The sequence below is a fragment of the Poecilia formosa genome, unplaced genomic scaffold, assembly GCF_000485575.1.
Source record: "Poecilia formosa unplaced genomic scaffold, Poecilia_formosa-5.1.2 Scaffold424, whole genome shotgun sequence".
In the NCBI taxonomy this organism is placed as follows: domain Eukaryota; kingdom Metazoa; phylum Chordata; class Actinopteri; order Cyprinodontiformes; family Poeciliidae; genus Poecilia; species Poecilia formosa.
In genome coordinates, this window is record NW_006800363.1 from 16,773 (window position 1) to 28,648 (window position 11,876).

Here is an 11,876-nt window from a genome sequence, read left to right on the forward strand (position 1 = left end):
GGCCCCTCCAAAAAAAACGGAATTGCCAAAAAATCGGAATTGGGTCACTTAAGGCTGCAGTGTGAACACACCCATATACTCCTCCTGGGTGATGAAGATGATCCCAACCAGGTGGGTCCTGTTGAACCCGTCAGCACGCCCTTCTGACAAACCCGAACCGCTGGCGCCCTCTGCTGGACAGTAGGTGATGCTGAAAATGAAAACAAACTAACCCCACAACCTGGTACCCAACAGTTGCATGCGAGGAGCTAATAAGCTAGCTCTGCACAGCCAGATCAGTAATTGTAGCGCAACGAGTAACGTTCAGACCTTTCAATTTCAAACGGAGTTTGTTGAAAAAGAAGGAAATGTGGAAACGAGGAAGACCAAACGGCTGAACAGAAGAGGCTGAGCTGAAAGCGCAGGTGTTTGTGCTGCTGATGTTTGGGAATGAGGAAAGCAAAGAGCTCCATTTTCCAACTCAACCTGTTTAAGGTAAGTATCAGGATCGAAATATTTTCTAAGATACACAATGAAGGCCTTCATTTCCTTCTTTTTCATGAGGCCGGTGTGTTGCAAAGCCTCAAAGATGCTTCATTGACACTGTAAACACCCATTCATTATCTTGAAATTTTTTGTTTTTATGTTAGCTTCTGCTAATGGTGATAACTGTAGCTAATACAGCAAAGGGCAGATCACAAGCTGATCATGTTTGGTTTTTTCCAACCGATATCTTGTTTAAACCAGGACGTATAAACTTTGTGGCAGTTTTGACTCAATCCAGATATTTATTTTGTGTGCTTCCCTCTTCAACCTCCATCACCTTGACTTCTTTTAGAAATATGTCTTTTAGGTTAATAGGACAGCATATTTGGTTCAACATGTTCAACTAGTCTAGAGTCCTTTTGAAATGTTAGTGATAGACACTTAGAATCTCCAGGTAATCTAAAATTTATTGACTGTAGAAGGAATTTGGATTACCAGGAAATAATCCATGAATCCATGAGGAGAACATACAAAGAGATTACAAACCAGGAACCTGCACTAATCACTGCACACTGCTGAAGATGATGTTAATATTAAAAGTCACTTGGAGTCAATGAACCTTCTGCCCACTTCATGAATCATTTTAACTGTGTGGGGAAAAAAGAGAAAATAATAGAAAAAAGCTATGTAGTAAAAATCCTGAGCAAAAAAGCTGAACTTGCTAGGTTTCTCATAATAAACATTAGATGCAATATATTTATCATCTTCACAAGGTGGTTTCTGTTTTCCACTGGGTGTAGGTTTTGTGAGACCCTGTTTGAACTCCCTTGTAAAGCTGTGAAATTACCAACAACCACTGTGTTAAACCAGCTGGTCCAGGCAGATGGTCCTCTTTCCAGAGACAGGATCCTTTGAAAGTCTCTGACATCTATTTTGCGTTATCTTTGTATAGTATGCTAATCTATCTCTCGCTGTGGCTTTCTGGCTCTAGTCATTGTGTTGTTCAATCTCATCTCATTTTCTGAAGGAGAGGTGTTTATCAATGTGCTGCAGGTCTTCTTTGTACATAATCGTCACTGATCATGTATATAATTATGTACTAGACTTGTCTGTCCAGAGAAAGCTAATGTAAATCACACCACAATGTTAATTTACAGGGATCCAGAAAATGTTCTGTTTTTAATTGTTCATGCTTGAGTTTTTGAACGTGTTCATAAGAGGGTCTCCTTCAGGCTGCTGACCAGGTTAAACCTGAACATCACTTCCTTCACTTTCTGTCCCTCTCAGAACTCAGTAGTCTAATGAGTTCAGTCTGTCTCCTGCTTGTATGAAAAGATTTTACTGGACCATAATAACTCGCTTTGTGTTGAAAGAAAATAATTTATTGCTGCAAGTTAAAGCTGAATCATCAATATAATGCAGATGGCAAAGGTTGAAACTGTGAAATGGATATTTAAATGTGAAGGGAAGAACAGTTTGCCGATAAAGCAGCACACATTTAACTATAGTCCAGTGCCTTAATAAAATTAGCTTATATGTTTTCATAGCTTATTATCAAACCCTGGAACTGATTTAAAGTTCTAACTTTACCCACCATAGAGGCTCATCAGATGAGTGATGTGGTCTGTGGTGAAACAGCTCTGTTCAAAGAAACATTACAAACCCTGCTACCAGCCAGCCACTGCACATGGACCACCAATCCACACTATATCTGATCCTCCCCAAGCTGAAAGTACTGACTGCACGGCTTCACATTTTGTCATAGACACAAAGGAACCCACAGCATAGATGAAGAGCTGTGAACAGCTGTTAAAGGCGATTCTATAGGATTCAAAGCTCACTAAGGTCTCAGCAACTTACACAGATTATTGAGCGTGGCTGGCTTGCAGCTGCTTTAGGAAACCAATAATGAGACAGATACACTGACTTAGAGTATGTGCTTGATATTTGCAGTAGTGATGTTAAACCTGAACATCTCTACCTTCATGATGCCTTTTCTTCTCTCAGAACTCCATGTTATCATTTTTTATATGTCAGCAGCGCTTCCCCATCCTACCAGGAAAACACATGATTTCTCTTGATGTTGCACTCACACACACGTCTGGACTGTGTCAGGAAGTGGCTGCAGAATAGAAGATCATGGAAGAGTAGCAGGGCACTAGTGACATCTGTTACACCAACTCCTAGTTCTTTTCATATTAAGGAGAACTTGAAAAATGTAAAGGGCAACATGAGTGCTGTGAGTTGCGCATCAACACATTGCCTCAGATTATTGTCAGCTTTACCAACCTGTTCTGTTCTGAAGGGTCGGCCCTTCTGATAAAACTGTCCTCAGCTGAAGCCAAATGATGTGTTTTCACTCAGCATGAGGCATCCAGTGTGTGCTAAAGGCACCAAGTGCATCATTTGACACAAAGCGCTGTGGCCCCCTAAAGCGTGTTTCTCTTCATGCACTAACACACATAATAGGGAGCACTTCGTTCTTAATACACCCCTGAAGACCTGACTGCGACCATCCACATTCTTGTAGATTTCTTTCCATTGCTGCCAGCTTTTTATCCACAGTGAAGTGCTTCAACAGACCAGACCAGTTAAACGGTTAATGACTGACTTTATACTTCCTATTGGTTTGCTTCTGTTTAGCTTTTGCTGTTGAGAACACACCTACAAGTGTAACTTTAGAATGTACTGAAGCAATAATTCTCATGAAATGTGCCTCATGGGTGAATGCAGGCCAGAATTATCAATTATAAACCCATTACCAACACATATTCCTGCACACAGCTACAGCCCAGTGAAACAGCTGTAGACTGTACAACATGCCGTGTACAGTCTGTACACGGCATGTTGGCCTATTATACAACAACACACAGGCAGCAATTAACTCAGGGACATTTACTGAATTGATCATTCAATAGCAACTTAAAATTAAATGTCATATAATTAAAATTCCAGACAACAGATATATGTTATCTTCTTCTCGGTAAGGGCCTGCAATCACTCATGTTTCTAGAGTTATTCTCTATAAGAAGCACCTGTTCTGTCTCTCTCCATCCCCCTCCTCCTCTGCCTTCCTTCCAGATTTCCATCTCTGCAGTGATGCTGTGCTAAAGCTTTATTAATGTTGCGCTTACCACAGGAAGACAAGCCCTGTGATAGTGAATAGCTGTGTGGGAACATGACTCTGTCAACCCCCATGACCTCACATTCACATACTTTAATTTGCTTCGATTCACACACACACAGGCATGTGTGTACTGCTGAATGTTATTTGAAGGAACATCAGTTTCTGTGAAAGATAATAGCCCTGCAGCTGGGAACCAGCAGTCACAATGAGCCCTGCAATCATTAGGAGATGGGGTAGGATATCAGTTGGAGGAGCTGCCCTGTGTTTGGGAAGTCACTGGACTGAAATCATTTAAAGCAATTCCACATCTGAAAAAAAATGGGAGTCATTTGGTAAATTCCAGAACATTTACTGCCTCTGCATGATCATTTTAGCACAACAAAGACAATTAGAGTTGCAGCTTTAAGACATATGTTAAAGTTCTATTTATATAGCAACAAATCAAAGAAAGTTTTTCCTTGTGAAATCCGTCAAAATCAGTACGAGAAATGCCTTTTTATCTTTTATTCTTTATCATCCAAATTCAGGAGTATTTAATTGAACTTGTGTGCATAGGTCAGCTTGTTTTTGTTGGATTCATCATTTCTAAAGTCTATGTGGATACATCAGAATGTGCCATAATGTTTGTGCATTTGGGAGGAGTCTTGAATCTTATTGGGAAAATGTTACCATTATTATATTATTATACGTTACTCATTGCATTGTTATCATTGCTTTACTTATCTAGTAGTTATATACTATACATTCATTTACTTATTTGGTTTGTTATGATAGGAATTATTTTGCATTTATTGATTACATTAATATGAATTAGCATTTACTTATTTGTTGCTGCTGACCTTTATTTCCAGACATAGAATGGTTTAGAACAATGGACATATAAATGGTTGAAGTGGAAGCTGACACATGAGGTATGTAAAAAGGTTAAAGTTCATGGGTTGTTTCCCATGATGAGGTGAGGAAGATAAGGATACTACATCGCCCTAACGCATCTATAAACATGTCTGAAGAAGGATAAATAGTGAGGATCTTTGTGTTAGAAGTTCGATGACTTACATACTGTACCTCATTGTCTTCCCCTTTATCAATTAAAGCCTTGAAACAAAGATTTGTGAGTATGTCTCTGATTTGATTCTGCCTTGAATGTTTCCTTAATAATACTTTCCTAACAGATCTATCTGCTGAAAGAAAGACAATGTGGTCATCAGGCTCCTCTGTGGCGTGTTTGAATCCACCAGATGATTCAGAGGTGATGTGAGCTTTACAACCTAGCTGCTTTTTCACTTTTTCCTGGTCTTTTTCAGTGCTATTTTCATCTCACCTGAGCCCAGTTTGAAGACCTGATGATCCACATTGGTGCCTAAATCTCCGTGCAGGACACCGTCATATTGCGGAGTCTCTGATTGGTTGACACTCTGCGTCCAGTGGCAAAAGTTAAGATTTTCCAACTCCAGTAAAACTTTGGACGTGGATTGGACGCTTCGAATGTTTGAAATGTTTGAAACACTTTAGATGCACCATGAGACTTCTCGACATGCCTTCGACGTTTTACCTTAAAAATAACTGCAAATATGCAGTACAGCTACTGCACTGCATATTTGAAATAAGATTCCCAATCAACTGCTGTAGTAAAATCATAGTGCTGCTTTCAGTATATATGAATAAGCAAGAGAAGGGAAGAAGTGAGTACAAGCACATCATTTGAAAACTTTATTCTCCTGCAGCCAGTGAGCTTAGGTATTAGTTGAGAACATCTGGGGAAAAGAGTCACATGCCAATTGGGTGTCTCACTGCACATCTCTGGCTATTGTCTGCTTTTTAATGTTTAAGGAGAATCCACAATAATATTGTACCTGCATCAGTTTGTGAGCATACTGACAAAACAACAATCTCTGGGAATATTTTTTGCTACCAGATAGTTTTCAGATCAGAGCTTGGATCTCACATGTGAGCTTTTCATCCACCTCATTTACATCCAAACATANGGCTAAACTTGCCAAAGCAAAGAACACAAGCACTGTGTCACATCAGCCAAGTCGCTAAATAATGCACATGAAGGATAACTTTGACTAATATATTAGCTTTTAATTTGCTAGATTAAAATTGGAGGGGGAAAAAACAAATTGCCTGTCTTTAAAATATATTTAATATTCAGGGATAACGTTACAGTAATTGTGTTTAATAACTTTAGCTACCATTAACTTACAGCAAGGTAGGATTGGCTTGAATTGCTTATAGCTAACATTACAGAGAAAGAGAACATAGTCAATGTTATTTTCTCAAAGAAAATGTAAAGTTAATAGACACATACCTCATATGTATTAGGTATCAAACTTCGGCTTCTTTTTAAACAGGAGGTCTGGCCGTTAGAACTTGTGTTGGGTTTGCGCCACAATATGGAAGATTTCTTCTTCACCAATACACTACACGCCTGTTCGTGCACTGCTGCCTCTCACTGGTGGAGATGGTGTATTGCACTACTTAGCCCTTGTGTTTAGAAATGGGGTCCATACCAACCGACCCCACACACGTAAAACTTTTATCATTTACCACAGTTCTCTACGTTTGCCTCAGTCCTCGCACGCACAAGGGTTAAAACAGCCTTAAATAATGTTTCAAATGCTAACTTCATAAGTGCTTTGTAGACATCTTGCTGTAAAACTTTAGGATCGATTAAATTAAGAAAATTAAGACTAAACAACATGGCAGAACTTTATGATATTACTACATAATGCTAATTTTTAAAGTTTAATCGGTAATACTTTTATAACAAATTCATGTCAGATCATGATTTCTTGGTTAATGACAAGTTGTCAGAACGAAGACATTTCGAATAATGTCAACTTTGTATTAAAAGTGTCATTATTTACCGAATGACGCTTTATGACAACAGTCATAACTATTCATGAAGACTTATTGATGTTCATGACAGGTGTTATGTCATGTTTATGACAGTGTCATGACAGTCTTATTCAACCCCATTCAAATAAAGTGTTACCAAGATATGCTTTTGAACAATATTTTTAATAAGTTTCATCTTGAAAGGAAAATTACAGTTTCAGTACCTTAACAGTGGTTGGTAGTTTATATCATGATACTCAGTTTATTTGTTGAAATTTGTCATGAGTCTTTTTGGTGTACATTTTGTTTACGTAAATTATGATGTTATTCATGAATGAGAAATGAAACACTGGAACTATCATGATCACACATTACCTTTAATGTAAATTCCACAAGTATTTATGTTACTTTCTTGTCTATCAACAGCAAACAGATTCTGGATTCTGGGTGTTAGTTATGTCTGACTCAGTAAAGTTGGACATAGGGCAAGGGAGACCACGAGGAACAACCTCAATGCACTTGCCCATATTGAGTGGTTTGGCAGAGTGGGCATATGGAAAACACTAGTAGTTTGCTCAGTGTTTCTCAACCCTGGTCCTCACCGCCCCCCTGTCCTGCATGTTTTAGGTATTTCCCTTCTGCCACACACCTGAATTGCATCTCTGGGTGATTAACAGGCTTCTGCAGTACCTGATGGTCATGCAATCATTTTAATCAGCTGTTCTGGAATAGAGGCACATCTAAAACATGCAGAGCAGGGGGGCGGTGAGGACCAGGGTTGAGAAACACTGAGTTTGCTAGACTGTCTATTGCAGACTGATCTGGATTGTGATTGGCTGGCCTGTCTACCAATCATGGTCAACCAGCCAATTAGAACGTCAATGTTCTGGAACTTTCCAGTGTAGCAGAACGATCTTTTTAGTAGATCCCAGTAGTTAAAGGCTGCTCAGGTAGGCTTGGTGTATGCATGCAGCTAAGTAGATAATATTTAAGAATTTTTTTTTATTTTTCTTAGCTTAAGGTTTACCAATGACAAAGTTCAATTGTTGTTTACTAATATTTTACATGATGTTCCTTGAGTACATGACACATACAGTATACTGCTGATTGTTGTACTTTTTCTTTGTTTGTATACTTAACAGAACCATGCACCAAGAAATTGTAATTTATGCGAGAACAAATAAAGACGCCTCGTCTTTGATCGGATGCCTGCAAGTGTTTCCAATAAGAATAGCCTCTCCCTTTAGTTCAGGGCGTGTGTTGGAACTCCCTACTTCAAGTTAAGTGCCTTAAAGGAAGAACTGCTCCAGATGTTCTAGTAATTCACTGTGGTGGAAATGACTTGGGTCGTGTGAAAAGTGTTCTGCTTGTCAAAGCAATGAAGAAGGACCTGCGATACCTTCACAAAAACTTTCCCCTGATGAAGATTATGTTCTCTTTAATCAACCAAGGGTGTCATTGGAGGTACGGCCTCCTTGGGAAGATGGAAAAAAACAAGAAAGTTTGCTAATAGTTGTTACAAAGGCTCGAGTGGACATTAATGTTAGTTATTCAGATTGGGCCATGTGTTGGTTGGTTTGGCCGGGGAGGGGGAGGTGCGCCACCCAGTGGTGAGTTCTCCATGGCACTTTAAGCAGCTGCAGAAAAACCGTGTCTCAGATTGGAGACATGCAGCTGGTGCCGACGGTTTCGGTTGGGGTGGATGTGAGTTCCTGACTTGTAAGTGTTTTGTTGTTAAATGTGTTAAGGTAGTTTTATTTAGTAGTTCCGCCTGTGCTGTATGATGACGTTGTTCGTCGGGTTGTTGTTGTAGCATGCTGTACATTGTTAGCTTTTCACCTGTGAGTACATGTTGCGTAGTTATTCAAGTATTTTGGTTTATTGCCGTTTCGAGTGCTCTTGTTAGTATCCGTACATGTTTGATGTGCCTGTTTATTGTGACCTTTAAGTTACTTAACATGGGTAAATCTCGTTAGCCATCAGTCGTAGCATTTGATGAACATGTGGTTAGTTTGTGGCCAGCAGGTGTCACTGCTGCCACTTGTATTAGATAAATATGTAAGGTGAATTAATGTGGGCTTATTTCTGTTATGATCTAGACCACATCTCCAACTCCAAGCCTACCTTCTGCTGCACATCTGTACCACTGCTGTAACAACTCAAGAGAGATTGCAAAGAAATCCCATCTACAGTTTGTCCTGATCGACACACTGACACACCAGCCTCAAGTTCAAAATAGATCCTCATCTACAATAGTGTTATGGATACTTTTGTTTTGGCTTGTAATGGGATAACTGGGCTGCACAGTGGTGCAGTTGGTAGCACTGTTGCCTTGCAGCAAGAAGGTTCTGGGTTCAATTCCTGGCCCAGGTCTTTCTGCGTGTAGTTCTTTCCCTAGGTGAAAGTATGTGTGTGTGTGTGTGTGTGTGCATGGTTGCTTGTCCTGTCTGTTTCTGTGTTGCCCTGCGACAGACTGGTGACCTGTCCAGGGTGACCCTGCCTCTTGCCCGGAACATTAGCTGGAGATGGGTACCAGCAACCTTCGGTCCCCTGCTAGGGACAAGGGTGTACAGAAAATGGATGGATGGAAGGATGGGACAACATCACGGTACATCATTCAAACATAGTGTTTGACAAGCTGGGGCTATTTTTGACAGACAATGTTCATTTAACTAAGTTTAATTTTGTACATCTTTGGTGGGTAATGCCACCTGGAACGATTGTCTATTTTTTTTGTTATTGGTTAATATGTATTATAATCAATTTGGGATTACATGAAGGAAGCAAGACTTGATTAGACAAATCTGTTCTATTTTATCTTTTTTTAACAAGGAGTTTCAGTTGTTTCTACAACAAGGGTTCTTGTGTTTTTCTAATATATCAGAAATTTCAGAAAGCAGCGCCAATATTGCCACTTCGTGAAAAACGTAACACAAATTAGAAAATATTTACATCATTAGTTTGTTTTCCATTTGACTTACTTTTGTATTCAACCATTTTGGAGTTTACATGGCACTTTAGAGTAACTTAGTCAGTGGGGACTAATTCTGAACCAGCAATTAGTGGACCCCTGGAATTCCATCCAAACCAAGTGTGGACCCTTTTCTGTAAGGCAAATCAATGAAAAAATGCATTCTTATAACTCTGTTAATTATAAATTGAGACAACAAATATATTATAGTGGACCTTAAATTGAGTTTGTTCCAGTTCAAACCCAAAAGCAGAGAGGTGAGATAGCAACTTAGTTTGATGATTTAATGCAGTGTTTCCCCAACCCTGGTCCTCAAGGCACACTGTCCTACATATTTTAGAGGTTTCCCGGCTTTAATGTGCCTGATTCAGCTGATTGCAGTTCAACAAACACCTGTTAATCAGTCATCGATTGAAATCATCTGGGCTGAAGGAAAGACATGCCTAAAACATGCAGGGCAGTGTGCCTTGAGGACCAGGGTTGGGAAACACTGAGTTAATGAGTATAATGAGCAAGTACAAAGTCCAGGCAGCAAAGGTGAGCAATGAAACTAGAACTCAAACACTGGTAGTAAAACAATACAACTTAAGACAGCAAAGACAAGGAGCAGGGAACACAGGTGGGATTAAATAGACAAGGGGTAATCAGGGAACATGAGACACACCTGGGAGCAATCAAGGGGTAGCCGGGACAACACACAGATTCATCAAATACACGCAAAAACCCAAATCCTCACACACTTCCCTTTTATTTATCTGACCATAAATACTTGTACTAGAGCAGTGTTTCTCAACCCTGGTCCTCACCGCCCCCCTGTTCTGCTTGTTTTAGGTATTTCCCTTCTGCCACACACCTGGATTGTATCTCTGGGTGATTAACAGGTTTCTGCAGTACCTGATGGTCATGCAATCATTTGAATCAGCTGTTCTGGAATAGAGGCACATCTAAAACATGCAGAGCAGGGGGGCCTGAGGACTGGAACTGAGAACCACTGCACTAGAGTCACATACTCCTCAAGATCCATCATTGGCAATATTGTTATGAATATCCAAAATACTAAGCTGGAGACTGGTGATGTGTCCCTTGTATATTGAAATGGGGTCCAACCGACCCCACACACATAAAACTTGTATCATTTGCCATAGTTCTCTACGTTTGCCTCAGTCCTCCCTCACACAAGGGTTAATTATGTACATGAATCTGCACCAGTTATGAGATGACTGGTAAAGTGTGAATGAAAGGACTCTGCTAAAGGTTGGTGCAAGCCTTCAGACCAAAGCGTGGACCAGTGCTTTAATGCATGNCTACTTATTAGAAGTGAAGAGTTTTAAATATTTTAGTTCCATAGGCTTTTTATGCCAGATTTTTGCATTTCCTGAATCCATTGAACTACCCATACCAATGCATGAAATGACAATTGAGAGGCAAATCCAAAAAGTCAGATTTTATCTTTTTCATCAGGTTCTGTGATGATCAGAACTGCTGTAACTGGTATTACAGTGTTTCTGTATGCTGATCCATGAAATTACAATAGTGGTTCTGCTTTACTTTTTTGGACTAAGTACATTTTTTGAGATTCTGGACAAATTTCTCCCCCGATGTCAGATGTTCCCCAGGAGAGCCTGAAAATGATTATTGAGTTATTAAGCATTTGTGACTGACCTGACCTGATGACCCCGCCAGCAGCAGGTCTCCTTGTTGGGCTTTGAATTACCTTCCTGCTCTTTGTTTTCTACTGTTCTTTAAAATCTTTTAACATTGTGCAATGTTTACTCAGATTTATTTGTTTCAAATGTTACTGTTGCCTTATTTCTGCAATAAAGTTATGAAAAATAAATTGAATTGTTATTTTTATGTGAACAATGACAGGCACAGACAATTACTGTGTAATGTTTTAAAACACAACAAAATGATTATAATTTACATTTAATAATTCTAATAAAAATGGCAAACAATTACTGATAAACATGAGTAATGGGTGAGTCAATTACTCAAACACTAGTTTTAAAATCTCAAGTTCTTTAGAAATGGATTATCTTGGACACAAGACTTTATGCAAACAGATTAATTGGGTTTTGATTTTGTAAAAACTAGCCACTTCAGTTGTATCACTTCATCTGCACAGCTTTAGTAATAATTACTAATTTGGATTTACACTATACCCACATCTGGAGTTTTGTGAAGAATTGTTTAGCATACAGTAAGCAAATTCAGCATCTTTTATTGAGCAAACATGAGGAACATGAAAAGACTGAAAGCTTTGGCTTTTGAATACCAATTCTGCAGTGTGCAGAATGTTAATAATTACAAATATTTATTTTAAACTGTAGAAAACAAGATGCTCAGTGGTCATAAAGCTGAAACTGATTGGGACTCTGGACAAACTGGAGTCTCACCTGGAGCCTGGAATATCACATTTACATCGAACAAACAAGAAGATTCTGCTGACACTCAGCAATACACAAATCTTTA

At 39.2% G+C, this 11,876-nt stretch overlaps 1 long non-coding RNA gene across 1 annotated transcript in view; it reads left to right on the forward strand.

Annotated features, from left to right (window-relative positions):
* Positions 1 to 11,600, forward strand: part of LOC107833668 (uncharacterized) — a 16,359-nt gene extending 4,759 nt beyond the window's left edge. The window contains exons 2-3 of the long non-coding RNA XR_001659437.1: positions 275 to 278; positions 11,589 to 11,600. This is a non-coding gene — a long non-coding RNA (uncharacterized LOC107833668). The remainder of the gene's footprint in view (positions 1 to 274; positions 279 to 11,588) is intronic.
* Positions 11,601 to 11,876: the final 276 nt, after the last annotated feature.